General features: G+C 39.9%; 1 protein-coding gene, 1 long non-coding RNA gene and 1 pseudogene across 4 annotated transcripts in view; all 3 read right to left on the minus strand.

Moving 5' to 3' along the window:
- Positions 1 to 27,023, minus strand: part of LOC139812159 (uncharacterized) — a 240,992-nt pseudogene that overhangs the window by 133,818 nt on the left and 80,151 nt on the right.
- LOC139812160 (uncharacterized) overlaps positions 1 to 27,023 on the minus strand; it is a 145,770-nt gene that overhangs the window by 75,486 nt on the left and 43,261 nt on the right. The gene's annotated exons all lie outside the window — the stretch shown is intronic.
- Positions 4,890 to 6,041, minus strand: LOC139811668 (uncharacterized). Its single transcript, XR_011731700.1, has 3 exons — positions 5,544 to 6,041; positions 5,419 to 5,460; positions 4,890 to 5,377 (listed from the first exon to the last, which is right to left on the minus strand). It is a non-coding gene; the product is annotated as an uncharacterized lncRNA (long non-coding RNA).

Genomic DNA, 27,023 nt, shown 5'->3' on the forward strand with positions numbered 1-27,023 from the left:
TCGTACAGCAAAAACACATCACTAATCAGCGGCGGCGGCGACGACAACGACGACGACGACGACGACGACGACGATTCCGACCAAAACTTCTTCCAGGAATCATGTAGCTGCAACGTAAAGCCCTCCTTTTTGTTGCGGTTTTCTTATTTATTCATATCTTCTATGTGCGCGTTAAATAGTATACCAGTCGGTCTGTGGAAAGAATATCCGATGGTGGTGTACAAAAGTAGATACAAATTTTTTTTCCCGTAATAAATCGACGTACCACTTTGTATGCGGAATAAAATTGCATCTATTTTTTACATATTCGTTGAAAAATATTTATATTGTAATAATTTTTTTACTGCAATCTTTAATGTACATAAAGTTATCCAATAAAATTAAAGTACAGTATATTTTTTATCTAGCATCGCATATTTTATGCTAAATATGATTGTCATTATTATTATTATTGCTGTTATTATTATCATTTATTATCATTTACTGTTATCATTATCATCGTTACTTTATTGTTATTTAATCATCTTTATTAATCATAAGAAAACGTTTTACTATAAATAATTTACAATTTAAGCAAACTATTGAAAAAGATAACAAAGATAACAATAATAATATAATAATAATATTGAAGATTACTAAGCATTTAAAAACATAATATAAATAAATTCAATATATTTACAAATTTATTTACTATAAAGTAAGTAAATACTATTATTAATATAAGAAAAATTATATATATGTATAGATATCCAACTTCTTCCACGATTTTGATGAGTTTTGGATATAGGGTGTGCCTGTATTCAGTGTCAAAACTGACACAGCGGTTTTAGCGCATGAAAACAAGTCGAAAATGTCTAATAAACATATGTTCGAATCCGAACGGTTTCGGAATTACCTGTGAGGTATTGAAGTTGCTTTCGTAAGAAAACATAAGTTGAAGTAAATATTGTTTATTCTGTCTAAAGCTTTACAAAAAGTGCTCAAAAATTCCTCTGTCGGCTTCAACAATAATTTCTAGCACGAATTAATAAATTGTTTCAAGCTTTTTGAAAAATATGTGTTTGGAGTTTCGCGGATGACATCGGAAGCATTAAGGTCAGTTGTCATAGTTGTTCTGAATCGTGAAGGAATTTTCAAGCACCTTTTGTAAAACTTTAAACAAAATAAACAATGTTAAACAATATTTACTTTAATTTATGTTTTTTTACGAAAGCAACTCCAATATGTGTCTGTGAAGTTGGCATATCATTTTCCAGCAGATCAAAAATAAAAGGGAGTTCTTGTCGCATGCAGTCAAGTTCTATAGTTCCTGATACTTTTTAGTAATAGTTCTGGCAATTTTACCCAAAAAACAATCAATCGAAAAAATGATCTGCTGACTTCCCGTAGAAGATCATTTTCTAGCATATCAAAAATAAAAGAGAGTTTTTCTCGTATACAGTCGAGTTCTATAGTGCCTGATACTTTTTAGCGATAGTTCTGGTAATTTTGCCAAAAAAATCCATTGAAAAAATTATCTACTAGTTTTCCATAGCATAGAGTAAGATGCCGACAAAATCTCGGTGTTCCGGTTTATATAAAACATTTTTCGAATAGTTCTGAACATACTGAAACATTTTTTAGAAAGTTCTCAGCACCAGCAATATTTCATGATTTTTTTATAAATTAATACCGCTCGAAAGCCAAGTACTTAGAGAGAATAGAGTGATAGGCTGTACGAAATGTCAGAGTTCTGGTTTATGTAAAATATTTTTTGAATAGTTCTGAGCATACTGAAGCATTTTCTGAAGAGTTCCCGACACTAGCAATGTTGTATAATTTTTTAATAATTTTATATTGCCCGATCACCGCGTACTTAGAGAGAATAGAGTGATATGCTGTGTAGAATCTCGCAGTTCCGGTTTATGTACAATATTTTTCGAATAGCTCTGAACATACTGAAGCATTTTCTAAAAAGTTCCCGGCACCAGCAATATTGTACGATTTTTTTATAAATTAATACCGCCCGAAAGCCGAGTACTTAGAGAGAATAGAGTGATATGCTGTATGAAATGACAGAGTTCTGGTTTATGTAAATTATTTTATTTCCAAGTACGCGGCGATCGGGCGATATAAATTTATTAAAAAATCATACAACATTGCTGAATTTTTTAGAAAATGCTTGAGTATGCTCAAAGCTATTCGATAAATATTTTACATAAATCGGAACTCTGACATTTCGTACAGCATATCACTCTATTCTCTCTAAGTACGCGATGCTTGAGCGATATGAATTTATAAAAAAAATCTTGCAATATAGCTAGTGTCGGAAACTTTTCAGAAAGTGCTTCAGTATGGTGAGAAGTATTCAAAAAATATTTTAGATAAACCGGGACTCCAACATTTCGTACAGCATATCACTCTATTCTCTTTAAGTACTCGGCTTTCGGCGGTATTAATTTATAAAAAAATCATGTAACATCGCTAGTGCCGGGAACTTTTTAGAAAATACTTCAGTATGTTCAGAACTATTCGAAAAATGTTTTAACCAAAACTCCGAGATTTTGTCGGCATCTCAATTACTCTATGCTTGGAAAACTGACAGATAATTTTTTCAATGAATTTTTTTGGCAAAATTACACTGGAAAAAAATATTTAGATAAAAAAAATATTTATTTAGATTGCTGCCAATAGCTTATTTACTTAATATAATACACATATTTATTTAAAATTAGATATTTTTACTTAATTTAAATAAAAATATTTAATTCTCGACTGCATGCGACAAGAACTCCCTTTTATTTTTTATTTATTGGAAAATGATATGCCAACTTCACCGACATCTCCAATACTTTATAGGTAACTCCAAAACCTTTGAGATTCGGACGTGTTTATTAAACATTTTGACTTGTTTTCATGTGCTAAAGCCGCTATGCCATTTTTGGCACTGAATGCAGAGACATATGTATAGTATAAATCAAAATAACAGATATGTATTTTTTTATAAGTGCCCAATCTTTTTTTAAATCTTTGGAACATTTCTTTAAAACAAAATTAATATTTATCTTTTTGAACAAATACCGTCAAAATAGTACGCAAAATACGAAAAAATGTTTTAAATAAAAAGATTTATATTTTTAACATATTCTATACATGCAATAATACGAGGGTTGATGCGAAAGTAATACCTCATAATTTTTTTCTTTCGAATCTGGCGCCATAAAAAAATTTGCGTTTCATTGAGTAGTTACTTGTAGTCTCTAGTTGTATTATGTTGAATGACGTTGTGATTAGTTACGTGACTGTGTCACACGAGCAATTAAAACTGATGTGTGTTTCAGATACGCGTACCAAACAAGAGCAGTGATTGAATCTTCTTGCCGTGGAAGAAATGAGTTCTATTAAAATCCATTCGTATTTCAGAAATGGTGTTATTACATTTCAGAGACGCGAACGGATTTCAATGGCTGCGTACAACTAGATATTTTAAGTACAACTAGAGACTTCAAGTAACAATTCACTAAAAAACACCCCATATCCGAATAACTCTTAAAGGACCCCGCCATAATCATACGTATTTTGGGTTTCGGTGAAATAAGCTGAAACTTTGAAATAACTAGTTTATGTGATACTGAGCAAACCATTATTCATGTATTGAGTCACTCTACATACCCACAAAAGTCCAACTAAAAAAGAGTGGGTTCGGTGTGTTTCTTTGTCAGTAAAACGCAAAATTTTCTATGGCGTCAGATTTGAAAGAAAAAAGCATTGCTTTCGTACCACTCGTATATTAATGCATTCAAGTAAAAAAAAGTCACGCGTTTTTACAAATATCTTTTCTTCTCTTAATTAAAAAAAAATTGAGATTTGTCTAATAGCAAAAATTAAATAGCATTTAATGTTAAATAATTGAATCAATATAAAAAACATGCCTTATTAAAAATAAACTTGAAACACTCCTGTACATGACTTATCTGTATCCATATAATAACGTCTCTTAATCTATAGGGTAACTCCGGTATTTACGCCGCGGAAGGATTTACGTCGCAGAAGTCAGAAAAAATAGAAGGAATAAAGATAATTGCTCGCAATCAAACTGTTATGTGCCTTTTCATGCCTTATTAGTATTGTGTTGTAATTTCAGTTCTTTACTGTTAATATTAACGAAACCGTCGTAAGTTGAATCGATTTCTCACCGTAGTAAGTAGCGCGATCATATATTACGACCCACGTCATAAAATGATTACTGTAGGAAATGTAAAAGGTTTAATGGTTATTTCATGATACATATTAAGTGTAGAGGTATAGTAAAAGATGGAATACAGCAAAATACAAGTGCATAGCTCTTGTATTCTTTGTTTAGCTTGATATCTTGTATATCCCACTTATTTAGGATTTACGGCATTTTTAGCATGCGGGATTTATGCTACAGTACAGACACTCTAAAAATCAAAATTTCCTATGTGTCCTTTTTCTTGGACCGTATAAAAATATAATCTTGAATGCATCTATTGTTCTTCTATTTTCTTTTTAAAATCTTTCAGTTTTATAATTTGTTTATCATTCTTACATCTTAATAAACTTTTTACACACATTTTATAACTTATTATAACATTTTATTGCCTTATTTATAAACATTATTTGTAATTTTATATATATACATATATATATACATATATATAAAATGACGATCCCCAAAATTTGTCGCGACCAAAAAAATCGTTTTAGGGCTCAAAATGTTCGTACTCCCATGTACTTTCGAAGGTCACATGGCGTTTGCGGAAAATTCAAAATGGCGGATTAAATATGGCTGTAATGCAGAAATGTCACTTGATTCGGATGAAATTCGGTACTAGGGGATTTTCGAGGTCGCTAATTCCGAATGTGAAGTCGAAAGGAGGAGGGTCCCTAAGGCCTGTTTTCGGCACCCCTTCAAAATTGGGCCAAAATGGCTGGAATCACTTCCTTATACCCTTGGAAGTAATATTTAGTCAATTCCAGCCTAAACGGAAGTATTTAGAGTGTATACTTCAAGTATACATGGTGCATCAGCGCGCCCGTATCAAGCATTTTTTGGAAAACTAAGCGTTATTGAGAAAAATGTTTCAGATAAAAGTTGTATGGTTTCAAGGGGGACATAAGATGGTGTCATTGGTTTGACCTTGGATAGTCATTTCATCAGACTCACCTTAACCAAGCACCCCAAAAGGTGAGAGGCAAGGGGACTCACCTTAATCAAGCACCCCAAAAGGTGAGAGGCAAGGGGACTTACCTTAACCAAGCACCCCAAAAGGTGAGAGGCAAGGGGACTCACCTTAACCAAGCACCCCAAAAGGTGAGAGGCAAGGGGACTCACCTTAATCAAGCACCCCAAAAGGTGAGAGGCAAGGGGACTCACCTTAACAAGCACCCCAAAAGGTAAGAGGCAAGGGGACTCACCTTAATCAAGCACCCCAAAAGGTGAGAGGCAAGGGGACTCACCTTAACAAGCACCCCAAAAGGTGAGAGGCAAGGGGACTTACCTTAATCAAGCACTCCAAAAAGAGAGAGGCAAGGGGACTCACTTTTTTAATCTAGCACCCCAAAAAGTGACAGGCAAGGGGACTCACGTAAATCCAACACCCCACTCTACGTGGCTTCTTAAAGGAAGATTACGTTTACGATTTTACTGTTCACGTGTGGAGAATCAACAAGAATGAATAATATGATTTCAATCTCGGATCTCCTTAAGTAACGTTTCTACAAATCTATCTGTAAGAAGCCTCATAACTCGCAAAGTACTTAATGAAAAATGATTTAGTTATGAGTGTTTTGGAAAGCTCTCGAAATAAGCTACAATTAAAGATATGTAAAAAAATAGGGGGTTCTATATAAAATATTGAAATCGACATTCACGTGACCTTCAAATGACTATCCACGGTCAAACCAATGACACCATCTTATGTCCCCCTTGAAACCATACAACTTTTATCTGAAACATTTTTCTCAAAAACGCTTAGTTTTCCAAAAAAATGCTTGATACGGGCGCGCTGATGCACCATGTATACTTGAAGTATACACTCTACATACTTCCGTTTAGGCTGGAATTGACTAAATATTACTTCCAAGGGTATAAGGAAGTGATTCCAGCCATTTTGGTCCAATTTTGAAGGGGTGCCGAAAACAGGCCTTAGGGACCCTCCTCCTTTAGAAATTCAAAATGGCGGATTAAATATGGCCGCCCGTGATGCAGAAATGTCACTTGATTCGGATGAAACTCGGTACTAGGGGGTTTTTGAGGTCGCTGATTCCGAATCTGTGAAGTCAAAATTTGGAAATTTAAAATGGCGGATTAAATATGGCCGCCCGTAATGCAAAAATGTCACTTGATTCGGATGAAACTCGGTACTAGGGGGTTTTCGAGGTCGCTAATTTCGAATGTGAAGTCGAAATTTAGAAATTCAAGATGGCGGATTCAATATGGCCGACTAAAATGCAAAAAAGTCTCTAACAATAATTTTGCATTGGTTGTTATAACTATTATTACGATTTTTCCTTGAAGTGGATAGTTTAGTTAGTTAATAATAACACAAAAGGAGGCGATGAGAGCCGTACATGCTTTTACAGAATTGCTTTTCCGGTGGTTCTTCAGTCGTTGAATACGAATTTATAGCTACAAACACGTATTTTTGAAAGAAGGTACCATAAAATCATTCAAACTATCCTGTCGGTCTCAGAGCGACAGATTTAAACGCTACTGAAACGATATTTTTTTTCACGTAAATCAAGTGACATTTCTGCATTTCGGTCGGCCATATTAGATCCGCCATCTTGAATTTCTAAATTTCGACTTCACATTCGAAATTAGCGATCTCGAAAACCCCCTAGTACCGAGTTTTATCCGAATCACGTGACATTTTTGCATTACGGGCGGCCATATTTAATCCGCCATTTTAAATTTCCAAATTTTGACTTCAGATTCGGAATCAGCGACCTCAAAAACCCCCTAGTACCGAGTTTTATCCGAATCAAGTGACATTTCTGCATTACGGGCGGCCATATTTAATTCGCCATTTTGAATTTCTAAATTTTGATTTCACATTTGGAATTAGCGACCTCGAAAACCCCCTAGTACCGAGTTTCATCCGAATCAAGTGACATTTCTGCATTACGGCCATATTTAATCCGCCATTTTGAATTTTCCGCAAAAGCCATGTGACATTCAAAAGTACATGAGAGTACAAACATTTTGAGCCCTGAAACGATTTTTTTGGTTGCGACAAATTTTGGGGATCATTTTCCGGATGAAATGTGATATTTAATGGGGTTAATGGGCTCTCTATTGACCGCCATTTTAAATTTTTTCAAATGCGCACTCGGTATTCGAAAGCTAATATGTTTACACAAATTTTGCACCTTGAAAGAAATTTTTAAACCCTCTCAAATTTTGGCCATGGCGCTGATCCGGTTGACATGGAATGTCCCATATATATATATATATATATATATATATATATATATATATATATATTTGCAACATTTGCATTTGAATATATGGCTGATTCATAGTTAGCTCTTATATTTTATAAAGATCAACTCAAGTTTATTCGTAACTAATAAAACAATTTGAGAGAACTTGGACGCCGTACCAATTCGCCGCAATAGCAACTCGCCGCAAGGGGACTTAAAAAGCTGGGGCTGCGCCGGATGTAACGACCGCGGCGCGAAAGCAACATGCCGCGAAGAGACTTAGAAAATTTTCGCTCGGGCGAGCACTAGTAACATGCGCTGTCGCGACGCGGCTATATGCGCCAGTATCTTCTCGTAAGCAAAAATGCTTACGCACTAGGATAAAAGGTGAGCCTGTGATATACTTGACTCTAATACTTTTCGTGATACCTCCGAGATATCATACAGTGCAGAGATGGCAAATTGCAAAATATTGGAACAGTATCGAAGCATATTTTTGAATTTATTACGAATTCTTATGAATAGAACTTCTTTTATATTTGAAGAAGGACTCAGAATTGATGACATAAAAATGAATTTCTTATGAACTCTTAAGAATCCTTTTAGAACAGAGAATAAATACGGAAAACGAATTAATTTCCTAAATCAAAAATTTAAAAAGAATTCTTTTCTTCCTGCTATTTATGTTGTATGTAACATATCTGCTTTTAAATGAGGCATAGATATCCGACATATATGCAGAATCAGATATCATATCTGACATAAAATTATCATGGCTTTTTATAATTTTGGAGATGTCTCTGAGATATTCTCATGATATCTTGCGCAATCAGATATTCCGTCATTCAGATATTTTCTAGATATCTTGGTGATATATTTTACTGTGTGGGTAGTTAATATGGAATACAAAGTCCTAAGTGAGTTATAAATTAGTTATTCAAATGTTACCATTACAGTCACTGCAGAACTCCAGCAAGCAATTAAAGCTCTAGCCAAGGAGATACAAAATGTTTATTAAAACTATCACTCAATCAACTGATTCAGAGGAGGATAATGCAAACGGTAAGGATCTTAATTGCTTCAAATAATATTCTAAATGTGCTACTATTACTGTAGTAAGTTCAGCAATGTCTACAAATGCTTAACATTGTATGGCCCACGAGTAAAAGTATCTTAAAATATTGAAAACATTTTATTCAATTTAATCGAAATCTTAATTGATAACTTGATTGTCAATTTCAGTAATTTTATTATTGCCTTGTACATTTCTGCATCCTAATAATCTTAATAACTAGACCAAACAAGTTTGTAATAGACATAATCGATCAGAACCGAATCGGAACAAGAATTTTTTTTTATGATAAAGATATTTTTATCATATTTTCTTCTTCTACATGTATTACCTACATGTATTATCTACATATACTACTAAAGTGAAGTCTAAATCGATAAATTTTCTTTTAAAAGATTTCTAGAGAAAGTAGAATTATAAACTTATACAATTCCCAAATAGACTTTTGTAGAGTCTTTATTTAATATCGGTTGCTACGTCCATAAGTGTATACTAATTGCATGTATTTATTAATTAGGGAACGGTTAAAATTCCGCGTAATCCGCGTGTAATACACGCGACAAATCATTTTCCATGGATATAAATACATCTTACGCATCAAAAGTGAGATTTGAAGAAGAAGAGAGAGAGAGAGGGAGAGAGAGAGAGAGAGAGAGAGGGAGAAAGAGAGAGAGGGTGGGAGGGAGAAAAGGAGGGAGGAAGGGAGCGAAAAAGGAAAGGAAAGGGAAAGGGAGAGGGAGGGAGGGAGAACGAGAGAGAGAGAGAGAGAGGGGGGGGGGGAGAAGAAATAATGTGGAATATATATGCAATAGATTCACGATGGCAAGATTTGTATTACATAATGTAATAATATTTATAGACTATTTCCCATTTTATCAGTCTGTCCTTTTACATATTGTTGAGGATGCAATTTTCGTATTCGTATGTTCGCGATTAAAGTCTGTGACCTGACAAATCGCGTCCGCCACCCGGACGGGCTCGGCCGAGGAGAAATTCGGGGGTGCTTCCTCGCTCGATCGCGGGGGAGGGCAGTTGCGCCGCTTCGGCGGAAATCGTAGTAATTAATTAGCGTTACTGAGATTATTTTAAGGGGATGGCCGGTGGTGACCGGGTCACTGTGTAACGGCCTTGAGTCGCCACGAGAGAGGAATCGGAAGACACAGCCAAGAAAGCGACCGAGGGACGTGGCTGTCAATCGGGTCGCGTCCGGACCTCCCCGCAAGCGCAACATCAAGGGCCGCCGTACGAGATCCGATTTCGGGCTCGGCCACCGCAAAAGTTGGAAACTGAAGGACCCCGGGAGACGCCCTGATGAAGTACGGCCCTGTGGCCGCCACCCCGAGGGGCTGCCGGTGGACGTGGCCATGGCCCGGCCAACTTGGCCCACGTAACGCCGGCCAAATAATCGCGGCCCAGACAGCCGGATTATTTAAAGAGGCCGCGCTAAGGCGAAGTTAGTTCGAGCCGCGCCACCGGAAAGAGCAGCGCTAGGTGCCTGGGAGCGCGCTCGGATCGACGGACTGTAAGCGGTGCGCCACTGCGCAGGCGCGGAGAAACGGCGCGATCCCAGCATCCCAGCGGACCATTGTCTCCTCACTGTCGTGCCGGACCGAGCCCGGTAAACGCTCTTCGACGTCCGATCCGGAGGCTCTTCGTGGGACATCGTTTTGTAAGGTCATCACTCTGGCGTCCCCGCGGTGAAGAGGATTCGTTCGAGGCGCTGACTCCGGATTGCATCGTGTCAGCTACCTTGGAATCTCTGGCGATACCTGTTATCTGAGAATGAGCGCTCATCGTTTCCTTGCGCTCTACCTTGTCGGGAAGGCTGGATTGGAATCCGCGAAGGGGCCCCGCCGAGAACGAATCCTCGAGTAAGTAAAGATCTAGTACGCCCTGCCCAGGAACACCGTCGCGGCCGACAGTCACTTTGCGTATTCGTTAGTGAGTGTATGGTATTCGGGATAAAGGTTAGAGTCGCTATAGCGCTATTGTGCGGTATTCGTGATGTGTGTGCAATATTCGTGATAAATGTTAGAGCCGCGATCGCGCAGTTCGTGTCGCGGATGTTGGGGTAAATGTAGAGTACTTGGGTACTTGTACTTGGGTAAGACCGTCGAGTCGTCGGGATTGACGCGGTGCCGTGGAATCACCGGGTTTCGTCGTGAGCGAGTGATGAGGGAAATTTCGGGATTCGCGTGGCAAACCGCAGAATTGTCCGCGATTCGGGTCGTCTTGCGTTGGTGGATCGAGACGAGGACAATCGTCTGCCGCTGGGTCGGCATGGCGAGGCCAACCGCCGAGAGTTGAGTAACGTGAGTACATGTTGGGTGGGTCCAATTCGTGAGTATAAGTCATTGCGTGGTATTCAAATTCGTGAGTATGCGTGAGTGTAAGTCATTGCGTGTTATTCAGATTCATGAGTATGCCTGAGTATAAGTCGTGCGTGTTATTCGGTATTTGAGTGCTTTGTGATTCGTGTTTGCGCGGAAGACGGTTCGCCGCACTGACATTCGTCTTTATATCTTTTCTGATATCTTTCTCGTTTCTGACTTAAACATATTATTCTGTCTTTCTTATTGCTGATTTAAACACATTATTCTATCTGTCTCATTTCTGATCTCCAATATATTATTCGGTTTCTGATCTCAAACATACATTTCTGTCTCTGATTTCAAATATGTTGACTATATTTCTGTCTCTGATTTCAACTATGTTATCTCTCCGATTACATTTCTATCACCGACTTCAAATATATATTATTCTATTTCTGTTAAGTTGTGTCTGATTAATTGTGTCACGCCTCCTCTCCAAATCTTCATGTAAAAGAAACTACGCCCTGAGGTATCGCGTTAAGTATTGGTGCTGAGATATTATACGGTGCTGCGAATCGTCGCGCCTGGCGCTCATCTTATTACGTTTATCTAGCAATTATCTGCGGGCATCCGCCCGCGTTACCTTTCCATCTCTTAATCTAACTTCGCGTTTTGTTAATCCACGACTGCCCTTCTCCGGATAGCAAGACTGAGGGAAAAAGCGTTGCAAATCACTATAGAATACTCGAAGCGCTACCGCGTCTCTACTGTCATGTTCTTTCTTCGCGCTGTTACTATCGTTACTATCGTTACTTTCGTATCTATAAAAAAAGTTTTGTTTTTCTCAAGTTACAAAAAACGCATAATAAAAATGTATCCAGTTCCTGTGTTTTTTTAATACGCCCTGCTAACAGGTTATGGGCCCAGGGATACGCGAAGAATAATCCCGTTGACTCTATTAAACGAATAAGACGTTAAAAACGAGAGACGAGAGAATGAGAGCATCAAATCGTGTCACGCGAGCGTCGGACACCAAGAATCGCTCAGTGACTGCCAGTGAGTAACGAGGGATCGCATCATCACGAGACACTTGAGACACGGCATAGTTGGGTTAAAGTCGAAATTGAGTGAGACGCAAATCGCAAGCAAAAGGCAACACACATACGTACGTAACCTCCTTGTATTCGCACGCGAGTAGCTAATCTTCTTTCAGAAAGAGAAATGGCTCACACAAATATTGTTAATTCCACACGCATTGAGACGCTCAACAGAGACAATTATGGTACGTGGCGAATCCAAATTGAAGCGCTGTTGATAAAGAATGATTTATGGGACTACGTGTGTGGCAACAACGTAAAACCCGAAGTTGTCGGTGAAGGCCTTTACACACAAATCGACGGAAGATGTAAGACGTAAATCGTAAGGAAATCCACCAATCAGAGTCGACTATTCCCCTCTTCAAGAGGGAAGAAGAGGGGAATAGTCGACTCTAATTGGTGGATTTCCTTATGATTTACGTCTTACGTCTTCCGTCGATTCGTGTGTCCGGGGCTTGAAGGCGCAGCACTTGCCCGAGCACAAGATGCACGTAAAGCATAGATTTTGCAAGATCGGAAGGCCAGATCTGATATAATTCTCTCCATCTCCCCATCGGAACTCAAGCAAGTTTGCGGATGTGAAACGTCAAGAGACATATGGTTGAAGCTAGAAGCCACCTATGCATCAAAAGGACCGGCACGTAAGGCAACTTTATTAAAACAATTAGTACAACACAAACTCTCCGGCGATGGTGACGTACGTGAGCATCTCTCTAAATTGTTCGATACCGTCGATAAACTTAACGCGATAGACGTAGAGATGAACGGAGATCTTCTTACGATTATGCTGCTTTATAGTCTACCAGATTCCTTTGAAAACTTCCGGTGTGCTATCGAGACGCGCGATACGCTACCTGATGCTGAATCTCTGAAAGTTAAAATTGTCGAAGACGCTAGAATCCGAAGAACGGACCACAACGAATCCAAGGCGATGTTCGTTAAGCAAAATCCCAGGGATAAGTCACGGAATAGTTCAAACTATGATCCAGGTAAGACAAAAGCACATAAGAAACCAAAATATAAGTGCAACTTTTGCAGAAAACAAGGACACAAAGAGTCCGAATGTTACTCCAAGAAGAAAAAACAAGATGAAGAAAAGACTAACTGCACTGAAGGAAGTTTCTTTACAAACAAAGATAACTGTTTGAAGAACGTGTCCGAAAATCAAGATTGGTGTCTCGATAGTGGCTGTACCTCCCACTTGTGCAACGATAAAAACACATTTCTGCGTTTCCAAAATACGGACAGTAAAATAAAATTGGCAAATGCATCTACCGCAGAAGTCAAGGCAAGGGGAGATGTCAGACTGACAGTTGTGACGTGGCACCGTGTGTCCGTCCCAGGAGCCTGTGGCTCGTGCGTAGCCCCGGACTCCGACCACTCGGAGGAATGGACCAATTTATATTGCTGGTCGTATAATTTATATTGCTGGTCGTATAATTCTATTTTGCTGGTCGTATAGTTTTATTTTCAGGGAACAGCGGCCGTACGGCCCTAGTTTCGGCAGGCTGGCGCCACCCGACGGGGCGGTAAGGCACCACCGAACTAGGCGCCGAGGGCCGAAGGCGCGAACGAATCGCCACTGTTGGGCCGAGTGCGAGCGACTGCGGACGTCCTGCGAGGACCAATTGCGAGCGAGAACGGAAAGCCGGCAAGGATCCGGGGCCGATTGTAAGCAAGGGCGGCGGCCTTGCAAGCCCCGACGAAAAAGGGACCAAGGACTGTTTCGAGTGATGTGAGAGGCCAGCAATCCCGGTAACCAGGTAACGGGCGGTAATAAGGGCGGCGGGTCGCGTACCGTAACGTAGCGTTTTGAGAGAGGCGTGTATGATCCGGTTGGTGATCTACGCGCCATTATCGTAAATCCTTTGGGATTATTGTCGTGAATTCTTCGGGATTATCATTGATTAATTTTCAGGTCTGACATACCCCGCCCATCGCCGTCCCGTAAATATATTGTAGGGTGTCTATTCCGTCTCGGCTCAACCGTCGTATAATTGCGTGTACTTTGATTGTAAGATACTGGTCGCGTAGTCTGGTAAATCTTTGGCGTGTTCGATTGTTAATAATTTCGTCGTGGCCCAACAGTCATACGGTAACTTGCGCGTTATATTCAAGGGTAATAATGTTCGCATATAACTGCTCCGGCATGTTAATTGCTACGCCCAGTGCTTCCCGCGTGAGGCGTCAAGATCACGTGTCGAGAGCGTGCGTTTAGCGTGGAGCCCGTATACGCGGTGCTCCGTTCGTATATTTGGAGAAACATACCGAGCGTTTGCATTTTGCGAATAAGATTTAGAGTCATATTGAGCGTTTACGATTTACGAGAAAAATTAGGAGTCTTTATGTTTTACGAGGACCAATTAGAGTCGCCGCGTTTTGCGAATACCCGTTTTGTGAATAAGATTAAGAATCGATAGGTTCTGCGAAGGGTATTCTAAGAATGAGGACGTTTTGTGAATAATATTCAGAGTGCGTACGGTTGCAGGTAATCTTGCGGAGAACCCTTAGCGTCCGTGTATTTAGCGAATAACCTTTAGAATCCTATTAAGAGTGTAGGTGTGAACAGTTTTTGAGCGCGGTTAAGATCACGCGTTTCGCACGCTCGTATACACCGTATCTTGCGAGACTCATTTCTTTTGCGTAGATTAGCCACCTTTGCGAGCTTTATTCATTTTGCGGCTATCCGTTATTTTTGCAAGTACGGTTCCCTTTGCGGATATCCGTCATTTTGCGAGTATTATTCCTTTTACGAGTATCGTTTTCTTTGCGTGTTTAGTCCTTTTGCGAATATTCTCACTTTGCGAGTATCAGTCATTTTGCGTGTAAGTAATCTTTTGCGTATGATAGTTGCGAGTATTCTTTGGCGGCGTATAAGCTTGCGGGTAATATTCTCTCGCGTATAATCTCTCCGGGCACGTCGTATTTATTGGCGCGTAATCTCTCATTGCGCGTATAAGGTAGAGTCATCCTAAGATAAAGCTTCATACTCAGATCTCTGATCCTAAGACCGAACTGACGGACCACATGACGTCACACTTAATTTTAGTTCCGGATTGTACAAAGGAGATTAGATTCGGGAATTACTAGTTTTGGCCGAGAGCTTCGGCGAGTAGAATTTATTCGAGTACCCCGAGCGGACCCTCGTTAGAGTAGCACGTGATCGAAGTGTTTACGGAAGAAGTGACGAAAGGTGGAAGCCATTGTGCGCAGTATTATTGCCGTGTTCAGTACGTGGTTCCCGCGTTGTAAACATTGTACCGCATTCCGCATCTTTCGCCATACCGCGAGCGTACGGAATGGCCTCGAGAATCAGGCCGCTTGGGTCCTGAACATTATACCGCAATTGTCGTAATGTGAATTATATTATCGCTTTTTAATTTACTGCCTACGAATTATTTTTTGTGTATTTCGCCTTCGCCTAATCACAGACAACCTCCTCTAGCCACGGTTTCTCGACGAACCGCGATCCTCTACCGCTGATTGAGCAGTCGTCGCGAGCGACCAGAGTAGCGTTATTCGAGTTTATAAGTATTGAGAGTAGCTAGCGTATATTGAGAGTATTTCGAGTCTTTGGAGCCACTTCGCGAGAGAATTTCGAGTTCTTGAAAGGTGGTGTGGCCTTCTCCACACCTGGCGCCCAACCTATTTCGTGTTTGTATTCTGCTCTGCCACTCGCTCGGTATAATTGTGGCGCGGGATATTTGTACAGTCGTGTATAACAGCCTCGCGGCCGTATAAAATAGCGTCGTGGCAAAATAAGCAGTATGCCACGGGAAGATTAATAGGTCCGTAAATTTAGAAAACATCTTATACGTTCCCGAACTAAGAACGAACCTGATGTCTGTGTCAAAGATAGTGGAAAAGGATCACAAAGTTGTTTTTAAGAAGACTTACGCCGTCATTCAAGACATTCAGGGAAACGTGAAGATGATTGCCAAACAACAGGGAGATTTATGTTACTTTGGGAACATCCCGTCAAGAGGCCAACGCCGCAGTCAGTACCAGATCAAACGAAGACGTACTGTAGCATAAACGCTTTAGTCATCTCAACTGCGGAGACCTGAAAACGATGAAGAAAAACCACAACGTTATTGGTATGGACTTCAAGGAAATCGATCAAATCCGCAATTGTAAGGTATGCCTCGCTGTAAAATTACCACGTCAACCCTTTCCTACGAGAGTCGGTAAATCATCCAAAAAGCTGCAAATCGTTTACACGGACGTTTGCGGCCCCATGAGGACTGTATCCAACGGAGGAGCACGATACTTTATGACTGTGATCGACGATTATAGTCGATGGTGCGAAGTATTCTTTTTGAAATCCAAAGACGAAGCACCCTCCAAAATAATAGAATACGTGCGATTTGCCGAGAAACAAACAGGCTTAAAAGTTAAAGCCGTTCAATCTGATAACGGTACAGAGTACTGCAATAGAACTTTGGATTCATTCTTCAAGAAGGAAGGCATTCAACGTAGGCTTTCCACCGCTCACACTCCACAACAGAATGGAGTTGCCGAGCGCAAGAATAGAACCCTAGTTGAATCGGCAAGATGTATGATCGTGGAAGCTAATCTTCCACAATCCTTCTAGGCAGAAGGCATCGCAACGGTGAATTACGTTCGCAACAGATGCGTCTCCAAAAGTTTGAACCGAGGTACTCCGTATGAGGCATGGACCGGTAAGAAACCAAATATCGAACACTTTCGTGTTTTTGTTCCAAAGTTTATGTTACAGATAACACACCCAACAAAGGAAAGTTCCAGCCCAGAGCAACAGAGGACATATTCGTGGGCTATTCCAGCGAGTCTAAAACTTGTTGGGTTTGACGTCCGAGCATCGGAAAAATTCGCGTTTCAAGGGACATCAAATTCCTCGATGAGCATTTTTCAGAGAACGAGCGCGAGGACGTTACAAATCACGACGAGACAAGTCTGTCTAGACAAGTTGTCTACCCCACTACGACGGAAATCGCTATCAACCCGAGACCAGGCGAAGATGTCACTGAAAATGTCAGTAGGCGAACTGAACGTCCCGATACATAATCAACCCATCGGACAAGACGACGATGCAAATACAGAGGTTACGCACGAGAAACGGGGACCCGGAAGATTCCGACTGGTACGCACCGGTGGTCGAGGACGTCCGAGCAAGCAATACAATATGGTACGTACTGATATAAACCAAAGGTCGTCAAACGCAGAGGCACATCAAAATGAGGATTTCACCTTACCTACCACAAACGATACCGACGAGGACGGTTGGTTTGATGCTTTTTCTGGAATGTGCACAGCCGAAATTCCATTTTCGCGAGCTATGACCGGCAAAAATGCTGAGCAATGGAAAGACGCTGTATATGAAGAATTAAAGAGCTTGATCGACAACGACACGTGGGATATTGTTAAGAGACCTGCAGGCGCGAAAGTCATCGGATCGAGGTTTGTTCTTCGCAGTAAGCTTGGCGCAGACGGCTCGTTAGAACGTTACAAGGCCAGACTGGTTGCAAGAGGTTTTTCGCAGCGTCCCGGGATCGACTTCCGCGAGACGTTCGCCCCGGTCGCACGGCTATCGTCACTTAAACTTCTGGTTGCTCTCTCTGCTACATTCGATTTAGAGATTACGCAACTTGACGTAAAAACGGCCTATTTAAATAGCAATATAGACACGGAAATCTACATTTCGAAGCCTGAGCTTCTCGAAGAAATGTTGAAAACAATGTGTGGGGGATATTAGGTGATAGGATAGGTGCGTTCAGGTTCCCACAATAATGATACCTTTTAGTAGGTAAAATCTCGCTCTATATATTTATTTCTATTTACAATATTATTATATGAATTAATAAACTCTTTGATGTGTGTGAGTAGATAGTCGTGCAGGATTGTGTAGGAGATTATTGTATAGTGTCTCATGTAGTGTGTTGCGTTTTATTCGTCCCCGAACAACTTCTTGATTAGGAACCTCTTCTTCGTGCTTAGATCCTTCCTCAGGAATAGATCTCGCCCGGGAGTCCTACACGCAGAAAATTTTTCTCGAATAATGTAGAATACTCATAATAAAATTTACTAGATTTGCTACGTACCGGTAAGATATACGCGTATTCAACCGGAAATTAATATATGACAATAGAAAAGTAATAGTTTGATCAGATACATCTTGTAACCTAAAGGTAAATAAATTTGCCATACTAACAAGGAAATATGAGAACAGTAAAAAAAATCCCATACTAGTATGTGTATATTCGACGTTGTAGCTTGTTGTTGATTGAGCGTTGGCGGGCTCGCGCGGCGAGAGGGTTCGGCTCGCGCGGCGAGAGCATTCGGCTCGCGCCCGCTACGCGGCGCATCGCCGGTATATTCTCGCGTGATTAAAATTCAACATCGACCTTTATATCTAGGGCAGCTCGGCAGGGTCCCTACAGCGTTCTCAAGTTCGCTCGTGGCGGACAGCTGACCGCCACAGCCTATAACGGCAACTTATGTTTTTGACATGACTGCGACAGACGTCTCGTTTTTTGTTCATCAGCCATATTCAGGATAAGATACAATCGGACAAGATATATAATTGAATCATCCGTTTTTAAATTAACATAATAAGGTAAATCTGAAGAATAGTGGCCTCCTCACCGATTTCGTTCAACTTGGGCTTAATCGACGCGTTTTTGCACGAAACGACCGAATCTGGCAGAAAAAAGTGTCGCTCTGCCCCGCGAAGCGAGATATTAACGGTTAAAGTTGACAGGAATCAGGTTATGATTCCTGTCATACCGACGAGCTGTAGCGACTACTGGCGACTACGAACATGCCCTGTGGCCACATGCGCATGCTCAGTGGCCGCACGCGCATGTAAAACTGCGCCAATTTTAAATGAATTAATCGTGCAGAATAACCCAAGCATCTCGATTCAAGCAGTTAGGTCTCACGCTGGGAGTTTCATTAGTTTAATTATGCGTGGGAAGCACACACACACACACACACACACGGGGAGGGGGTGCAAGGGGGGGCCTTCGGCCTCTTCCTCCCCCGCACCCACCCCGTCGGTAGGCAGCGTGGACCTCGCTTTACAACATAAAGTACATGCTAAGTTGTAAAACGAAATTATAAAGTACATGCATGGGGGAGGGTGCAGGGGAGAAAAGCCTTTTTGTTCACGTGCGCTCACGCATGTAAGCCCCCTTGCACCCCTCCATGCATGTGCTTTATAATTTCGCTTTACAACTTAGCATGTACTTTATGTTGTAAAGCGAGGTCCACGCTGCCTACCGACGGGATGGGTGCGAGGGAGGGGGGGGCCGAAGGCCCTCCCTCGCACCCCCCCTGTGTGTGTGTGTGTGTGTGTGTGTGTGCTTCCCACGCATAATTAAACTAATGAAACTCCCAGCGTGTGAGACCTAACTGCTTGAATCGAGATGCTTATTTACATGTACTTTTCATATACCAACTATTCTCTGCTTTAACAAATTATTTCTGTTACAAATATTAAGCGTTTAAGTTAATGAAACATAAATAATTTGTTAAAGCAGAGAATAGTTGGTATATGAAAAGTACACATAAATATTTACTTTTCATATATCAACTATTCTTTGCTTTAACAAATTATTTATGTTACAGATATTAAGTGTTGAAGTTAACGAAACAGAAATAAAATTGTTAAAGCAGAGAATAGTTGGTATATGAAAAGTTCATATTTACATGTACTTTTCATATACCAACTATTCTCTGCTTTAACAAATTATTTCTGTTACAGTTATTAAGCGTTTAAGTTAACAAAACATAAATAATTTGTTAAAGCAGAGAATAGTTGGTATGTGAAAAGTACACATAAATATGTACTTACCAAGCAGACAGTTGTCACGTGACCTTCTTTTGCATGCGCGTGCAGCTACGGAGCATGCGCATGTGGCCACAGGGCATGTTCGTGGTCGGTACCAGTCGCTACATCGCGTCGTTATGACAGGTTTCATAACCTGATAGTCGTCAACTTTAACCGTTAATATCTCGCTTCGCGGGGCAGAGCGACACTTTTTTCTGCCAGATTCGGTCGTTTTGTGCAAAAACGCGTCGATTAAGCCCAAGTTGAACGAAATTGGTGAGGAGGCCACTATTCTTCAGATTTACCCATAATAAAACGCGCTCTCGAAAGTCCCATACTTGATGGAAATATTGTTTACTTCTGCGTATAGTTTTATTCTTTGCTCTCTAAATTTTCCTATACTTTCTTGAAATCTTTTGCATATTATGACTATATCCTAGCCGTGCAAGATTAGTATGGTATTTACTTTGTCCGTGTATACTTGTATTTACGAGAAAAAATTTCTGCGTGTAGGCTTGCCTTTCGGTGTCGTCGGTAGAGAACTCAAGTGGATTCGAGGAGACCGAGGTCGAGGAGGAGTTCGGAAGACGTGGTCAGTCTGCGTCGCCACAGATATCCTAAGAGTGCTCGGATTGGTCGGAGCAGGTAGGAGCTGGATGCGTGGTACTCGGATCAGCAGGTCGATAAGGTGTAGCTTCCACGGCAGAAAAGTCTCCACCTTGAAGATCGGGAACGGACCCTTAGTCTTGGCGCCAGGTACAGGAATCGGAATCGGAATCGGACTCGGGAAAGGCAGCGCCTAGTGAGAAACGATACATCGGATCGACGTCGATTAGATATCGAAATCTCAAAATCGATCTTCACATCAATTTTGATATTCAGGTGGTCCCAGTTTCGAGCATTCATCGATATCGAAATCTTTGAAAATTCGATATATTTCGTATGAGAACTAAAGCGCTTTTATAACGTTTTTTGATGTCATAATAGAGTCTGCAAACGGAGGGATTTCAACCTCTTTGTTTGAAAAATTATTTGATATTTATAAAAAATATAGCAATCGAATCAATGTCGAAACAATGTCGACTCGATGTCGATTTGAACTCTAATAAGGAAATTCACCCGACATAAAAAAAAATTATATTTATTTTGAAATTTTATTACAACTTTTTAACTAAATTTGTTTCTTAAGATGCAACCTATGATTATAAATATTTTCTCATACTTAAAAAACACACTTACCTTGGTGGGATTCGAACTCGGGACCTCTGGATCGTGAGCCAACTGCCTTACGTGGTAGACTACTTCTTAATTTGATGTAAGTGTTATATATAGTCTACATATGTGTCATAACCAGCACAAATATATAATTTTTCAAAAATTCTTAAGAAACAAATTTAGTTTAAAAAGAGTAATAAAATTTTAAATCGGATATACGAATATAATTTTTTCTTAATGTTGGGTGAATGTCAGAAACCAGTGCCGGCTCATTACAAAATTGGCCTATTGGGCCAACGTCGCGCCGCGCAATCTAATAATGACAGTCTTGATGTGTGTATTAACCATACTCACACGACATGAAAATGCTTCTCACATGAAATTGCACGCGTATCGAAACATATTCAGAGCGCGTGCTCCGTCTCTAACCAGTGCGAAATAGTAATCGAATCGATGTCGAAACTATGTCAAATTGATGTCAGAGTACAAATCGACATCGATTCGACATCGTTTCAACATCGATTTGATTGCGTATACATCATGCATGATTCTTAATTGTTCGGCGAAGTTGTTTTAATATATTTTAAGAATATGATAATAATATATTTTAAATATTTATAATATTTTTTAAATAAATTTATAATTAATTAATAATATAATAATAACTCATAATTCTCACTGAAAAAAGTAACTTATCGTTACCATAACTCGTTTTTCTCATTGAAAAACGTAATCCCCGGCAACAAATTTTTCATATAACAACATATATATAAATGTATATAATCCTTTTTTAAAATGAACATTATATAATATATTATATATATTATATATATATATATATATGTATAGCAATATAATATAATACTTTCTTTCAAGATTTTATATATATATTTTATTATATAGTATATATATATATTTATTTATATATAATTTATATAAATTTATATAAATTACATTATATATACTAGCTGCAGGTTACCCGGGCTTCGCCCCGGAGGACATATGTAATAAAACACGCAAATAGTCTCTCTCTCTCTCTCTCTCTCTTTCCCCCTCTCTCCCTCTCTCCTTCCCTCTCTCTCTCTCTCTCCCTTTCTCCCTCCCTAAACGGACGGACGGACAGACAGATAGATAAACAGTCAGGTTTTATATATAATATAGTATGAAGTATGACGATATAAATTATATATAAATAGAAAAATTTATATAAATTATATATAAATATATATATTAGACCGCATACTTGGTTAATGTATAATTTAAAACACAATAATTTTCACTTTTCTTCGATTCAGGAAACAATTTAGTTCTTTTCATCTCATAAGTCGAATCGATATCGAACCGATATCAAATCGTTGATAATGGACAAACATGAAAAACAGTGAAAATCTTGAAAGAAAATATTGTATTATATTGCTACATGCTACCAAAACAGATGGTTTGCAAAGTTATCATAACATCGAAATAACCTCGAAATATTTGAAACTATCGATGTTGAACAACCTGCAGAACCGCATCGATGAGATCTGATAGGATCGATATCAAATCGACGTCGATCCGATGTATCGTTTCTCACTGGGATGGTCTCCACTGGATTTAATGCTGCCCGACGGGCTGGGTCGTAACGATCCCGGAAACCTTTCCGCGGCAGAGTGTCTGTTGACTCTTACCGAAGAAAGTTAACGCCCTGCAAAGCAGGTATAAACGAAGGCCCCGGAGAGGAGCACACTCCGTAATCAAAAAGGGTTACGTCAGAGGCCCGGGTAGTGAGCACGCCTGACTGGCAATCTTGAGAACGCTAGAGAAACCCTGCCGAGTTGCCCTAGTTATAGGAATCGATGTTGAATTTTAATTACGCAAAAGGATACTGGCGATGCGTAGCGGGCGCAAGCCGAACTCTCTCGCCGCGCGAGCCCGCGCTGCCGCCCGCGAAGCGCGCGTCCCGTCGTACAGCACGCGCTGCGCGCGTCCCGTCGTGCGCTCGTGGCGGATACTTGACCGCCAAATAATGATTCATCAGGAATCCGGCACCAATTTAGCATTTAAAGCCGAAAAGATCCCAGTTAAATAATGGTGACCAGGTTTGCCGACTCAATAAAGCTCTCTACGGCCTCAAGCAAGCAGGACGTTAGTGGTACAAGAAACTCAAGGAGACCCTTCGGTGAATTGGTCTTGTTTCCACTAAATCTGATCCATGCATATTTGTTGATGAAAACAGTCAAACCTTCGTCCTAATATACGTGGACGCCATTCTCATCGCATCCAAGAATTCAGGGAGAGCGAATCAAATTAAGAGAAAGTTATCCCGACAATTCAAGATTAAAGATCTTGGCAAAGCCAAATACTGCTTGGGGATCGAGATTCGTTAAGAAAAGGAGCATATTTACATATCTCAGGCCGGATACGTTCGTGAAGTCCTAAACAGGTACGGCATAATTGACTGCAAACTTTCTAAGACGCCATTAATTGTTGGATCGACTCTATTGAAAGAGGACGGTACTGGAAACGGAGGAAACATACCTTACAAGAAATTCACCGGCGCTCTTATGTATGTTCCAATGGGGACGCGTCCGGACATTGCGCACGCCGTGAGCGTTCTTTGTCAGTTCAACGATTGTTATAACAAGTCGCACTGGTCAGCTGCAAAGCACGTATTGAGGTATTTGAAGGGCACCATCGATTATGGTCTCAAATACGTCAGAGACAATGAAGGGCTAATAGGCTATATCGACGCCGACTGTGGAAACTGCAAAATTGACAGGAAATCGTATACTGGTATGGCATTCGTCTTTGCCGGCGCCGCAATCTCATGGGGATCAAGAAAACAACGTACGGTTGCATTGTCATCCACGGAGGCCAAGTATCTGGGCCTCACCGATACTGCTAAAGAGACTGTTTATTTTGTCCAATTTTTGAAGGAATTGGGCCTCGAAGATTTTGCTATTGTTATCCTTCACAACGACAACATGAGTGCTGCTCATTTGGCTTAAAATCTGATTCATCACGCCAGGTCGAAACATGTTGACATCCGTTGTCATTTTATTCGCGAGGCTTTATCTAGAGAAACGATTTAACTGGAATACCTTTCTACCGAAAAGATGGCAGCGCACATGCTTACAAAGGCGCTTTTATCACCCAAAGACAAGAGCTGCCGCGAATCCTTGGGCATTGGGCATTGGGCCTATTGGAGATCCAGCTACGTATACACGAAATTGAAGGAGAGTGTTGAGGATGCAATTTTCGTATTCGTATGTTCGCGATTAAAGTCACTATAGAATACTCGAAACGCTACCGCGTCTCTACTGTAATGTTTTTTTCTTTGCGTTGTTACTATCGTTACTATCGTTACTTTCGTATCTATCGAAAAAGTTTTGTCTCTCTCAAGTTACAAAGAACGCATAATAAAAATGTATCTAATTCCTGTGTTCTTTTAATACGCCCTGCTAACACATATTATAATAATGCAAAATACAAATAATTATGTTAAAAATTTAAAAGTAGGGGAGACCGGGGCAAACTTGACACTAGGTTTTTTGCCAATTTAAATCTATCGTAGAAACTTGTCTTTCCTACTGTAAATGCGTTTTTATGTGCCAGTATAATCAACAGAATTTAATGACATTCTGAGTTGTGGTGTAATTTTTGGTAAATGTTTACAATTAGGGCCTGACCTCCGATGACCTTGACCTTGACATATGTTGTTGACGTATTTTCCAAACTTTTTTTGTTAATAACTTTTTAACGAATAACGAGCGACAACTAAAACCTTCTGAAGGTCACTCGGGGTCATGACCTTGACAACATATATCAAGGTCATTGAAATCGGTGAGGTCGCCAAACTTTTTTTTGTTAATAACTTTTTAATAAGAAGCGACCCCCGACTAAAACCTTCTGAAGGTCACTCAGAAGGGTGACCTTGACAACATATGTCAAGGTCAAGGTCATCGGAGGTCAGACCCTAATTGTAAACATTTACCGAAGTCGGTAATTTTTAGCGCGTTTTTGATGGTGAAAAGTAATTTTTCTGATTACTCGAAAATTTTTACTCTTTCATCGAGCTTGACTCTTGCGAATCTACCGGTATGTGATTTTGATGGGAAATTCGATGCTCTATACAAATCCGATAATAGTTTTTGCATATTTTCAAAATTTCTATGTTTTAGGAATGACAAAAGTGAAAAACGACGTTCGGGCAAAGTCGACACCACGCCGTTTCATCGGCTCTTAATAACAAACGATGCTTGTCATGCAGCCATATGGTCCATGACAAATGTGTGCGCACGTCTGATCGCGAATTTACTTGCATAAATTGTTTTTTAGACATGAGTTTAGATGAAAATAAATAATTAATTCAACATTTTTTATTCTCATTATTTCCAATGATTGTTTTACTTAATTCCGAATTTTTGTACTTTCTAAATACACGATAAACAATGTATTTTTAGTTTTAGATAATAAAAAATGGCTCAACTTCCGAATAGCCTCTACCTCCGAATTTGATGAAACTTGCAGCAATTGTTGATTATTAGAGGACACGTTCATACCATAAAGGATTTTGTACGAAAACAAATAGGAACAAAGAAATTGGCGCCAAAAATTCAAAATTTTCATTCTAATTTATAGACAATTTTCCGAATTTTGATATTTTCTTGCGACTCTCTTGGTAAAACCCTTTGTTGTGACTCTGACAGTGATAATCAATCGGGGGAGCCTGAAAAATATGTACCCTACCTATTTTTTTACCAATTTTTTTTCTATTTTTATACCTATTTTTTTCGACATGCCGGAACACACACACACACACACACACACACACACACGCGGGGGAGAGTGCAAGGAAAGGCCCGCCTCCTGCACCCTCCTCCGCCGGTAGGCAGCGTGGACCTCGCTTTACAACTGAAAGTACATGCTAAGGCTGCCGTTCGATTCACGCTCACAGCGTTGTAACGAGCGATGCTTTCAGCGCTGTGAGCGTGAATCGGACCGCAGCCTTAGGATGTACTTTAAATTGTAAAGCGAGGTCCACGCTGCCTACCGGCGGAGGTGGGTGCAGGAGGGGGGCCGAAAGTCCCTCCTTGCACCTCCCCTGCGTGTGTGTGTGTGCTCCTTTTATGCATAAATACCGTTGTTTGTTATGATTTTGTTCGTCGCGTAGTACATTCCTCGTCTTCTTTTCCTCCCGCTCCTACTCGGCTTTATGCAAACAACAGTACACCGAAATGACGGAACAAAATAGACATGATTCACAAATCACTACCGGTCCTTTTCAAAACAAAATCGGTCCTTTTAAGGGCCACTATATATTTATAACGTCGGAAAATTCGAAAAGCCATGTTGGAAAAAAAACAGGTAAAAAAATAAGGTAAAAAAATAGGTTACATTTGTTTAACTATTCAAACATTTATATGTATGTTTATATGTACTGTCTGTACACACATATTAATATGTAATCAGTAATCATTAATTAGTAATTAGTAAATTATACAATTTACTATTTGTATTTTTTTAATTTCTCCGTTCTTATTTGTTGCCGTACAAAATTCTTTATGGTGTGGGCATGTCCTTTAATGCTCTACAATTGCTGCAAGTTTCATTAAATTTGGAGGTAGGGGCTATTCGGAAGTCTTACCTAAAAAATAAGTTCCAGATCAAATTGTGTCGATCAGGCAAAGTGTCGAGTTTACCCCGGCATTTTTCAATTTGAAAATTTGTCTTCGCGTCACTTTTTTTCCTGGGGGCAAAACTAAGCGGCGTACAGCAAAACTTTCTTAAGCAATTTTGTACCTGAAGGAACACTCTTTAAATGTGTACCATTAAATTTGCTTGAAAATTTTAATTAATTGTTGAAAATTGCTTTTGAAAAAATTGTGTCGAGTTTGTCCCGGTCTCTTCTACATAGTTTTTTAGACAACGATGATTATGACATTTCTTAACCCTTAAAGCGCACATGGGGTGTAGGATACCCCACTCCGAACTTTGTGCTCTGATAAGTCCCATTAAAATGTCTTTTTCAATAATTTTTTAAACAATGTTAATTTTAAGAAATCGCTATAACTTTTGTTTATCCTTAAAATACATGACTTTAACTT

The sequence above is a fragment of the Temnothorax longispinosus genome, chromosome 4 (genome assembly GCF_030848805.1).
Source record: "Temnothorax longispinosus isolate EJ_2023e chromosome 4, Tlon_JGU_v1, whole genome shotgun sequence".
Lineage (NCBI taxonomy): Eukaryota > Metazoa > Arthropoda > Insecta > Hymenoptera > Formicidae > Temnothorax > Temnothorax longispinosus.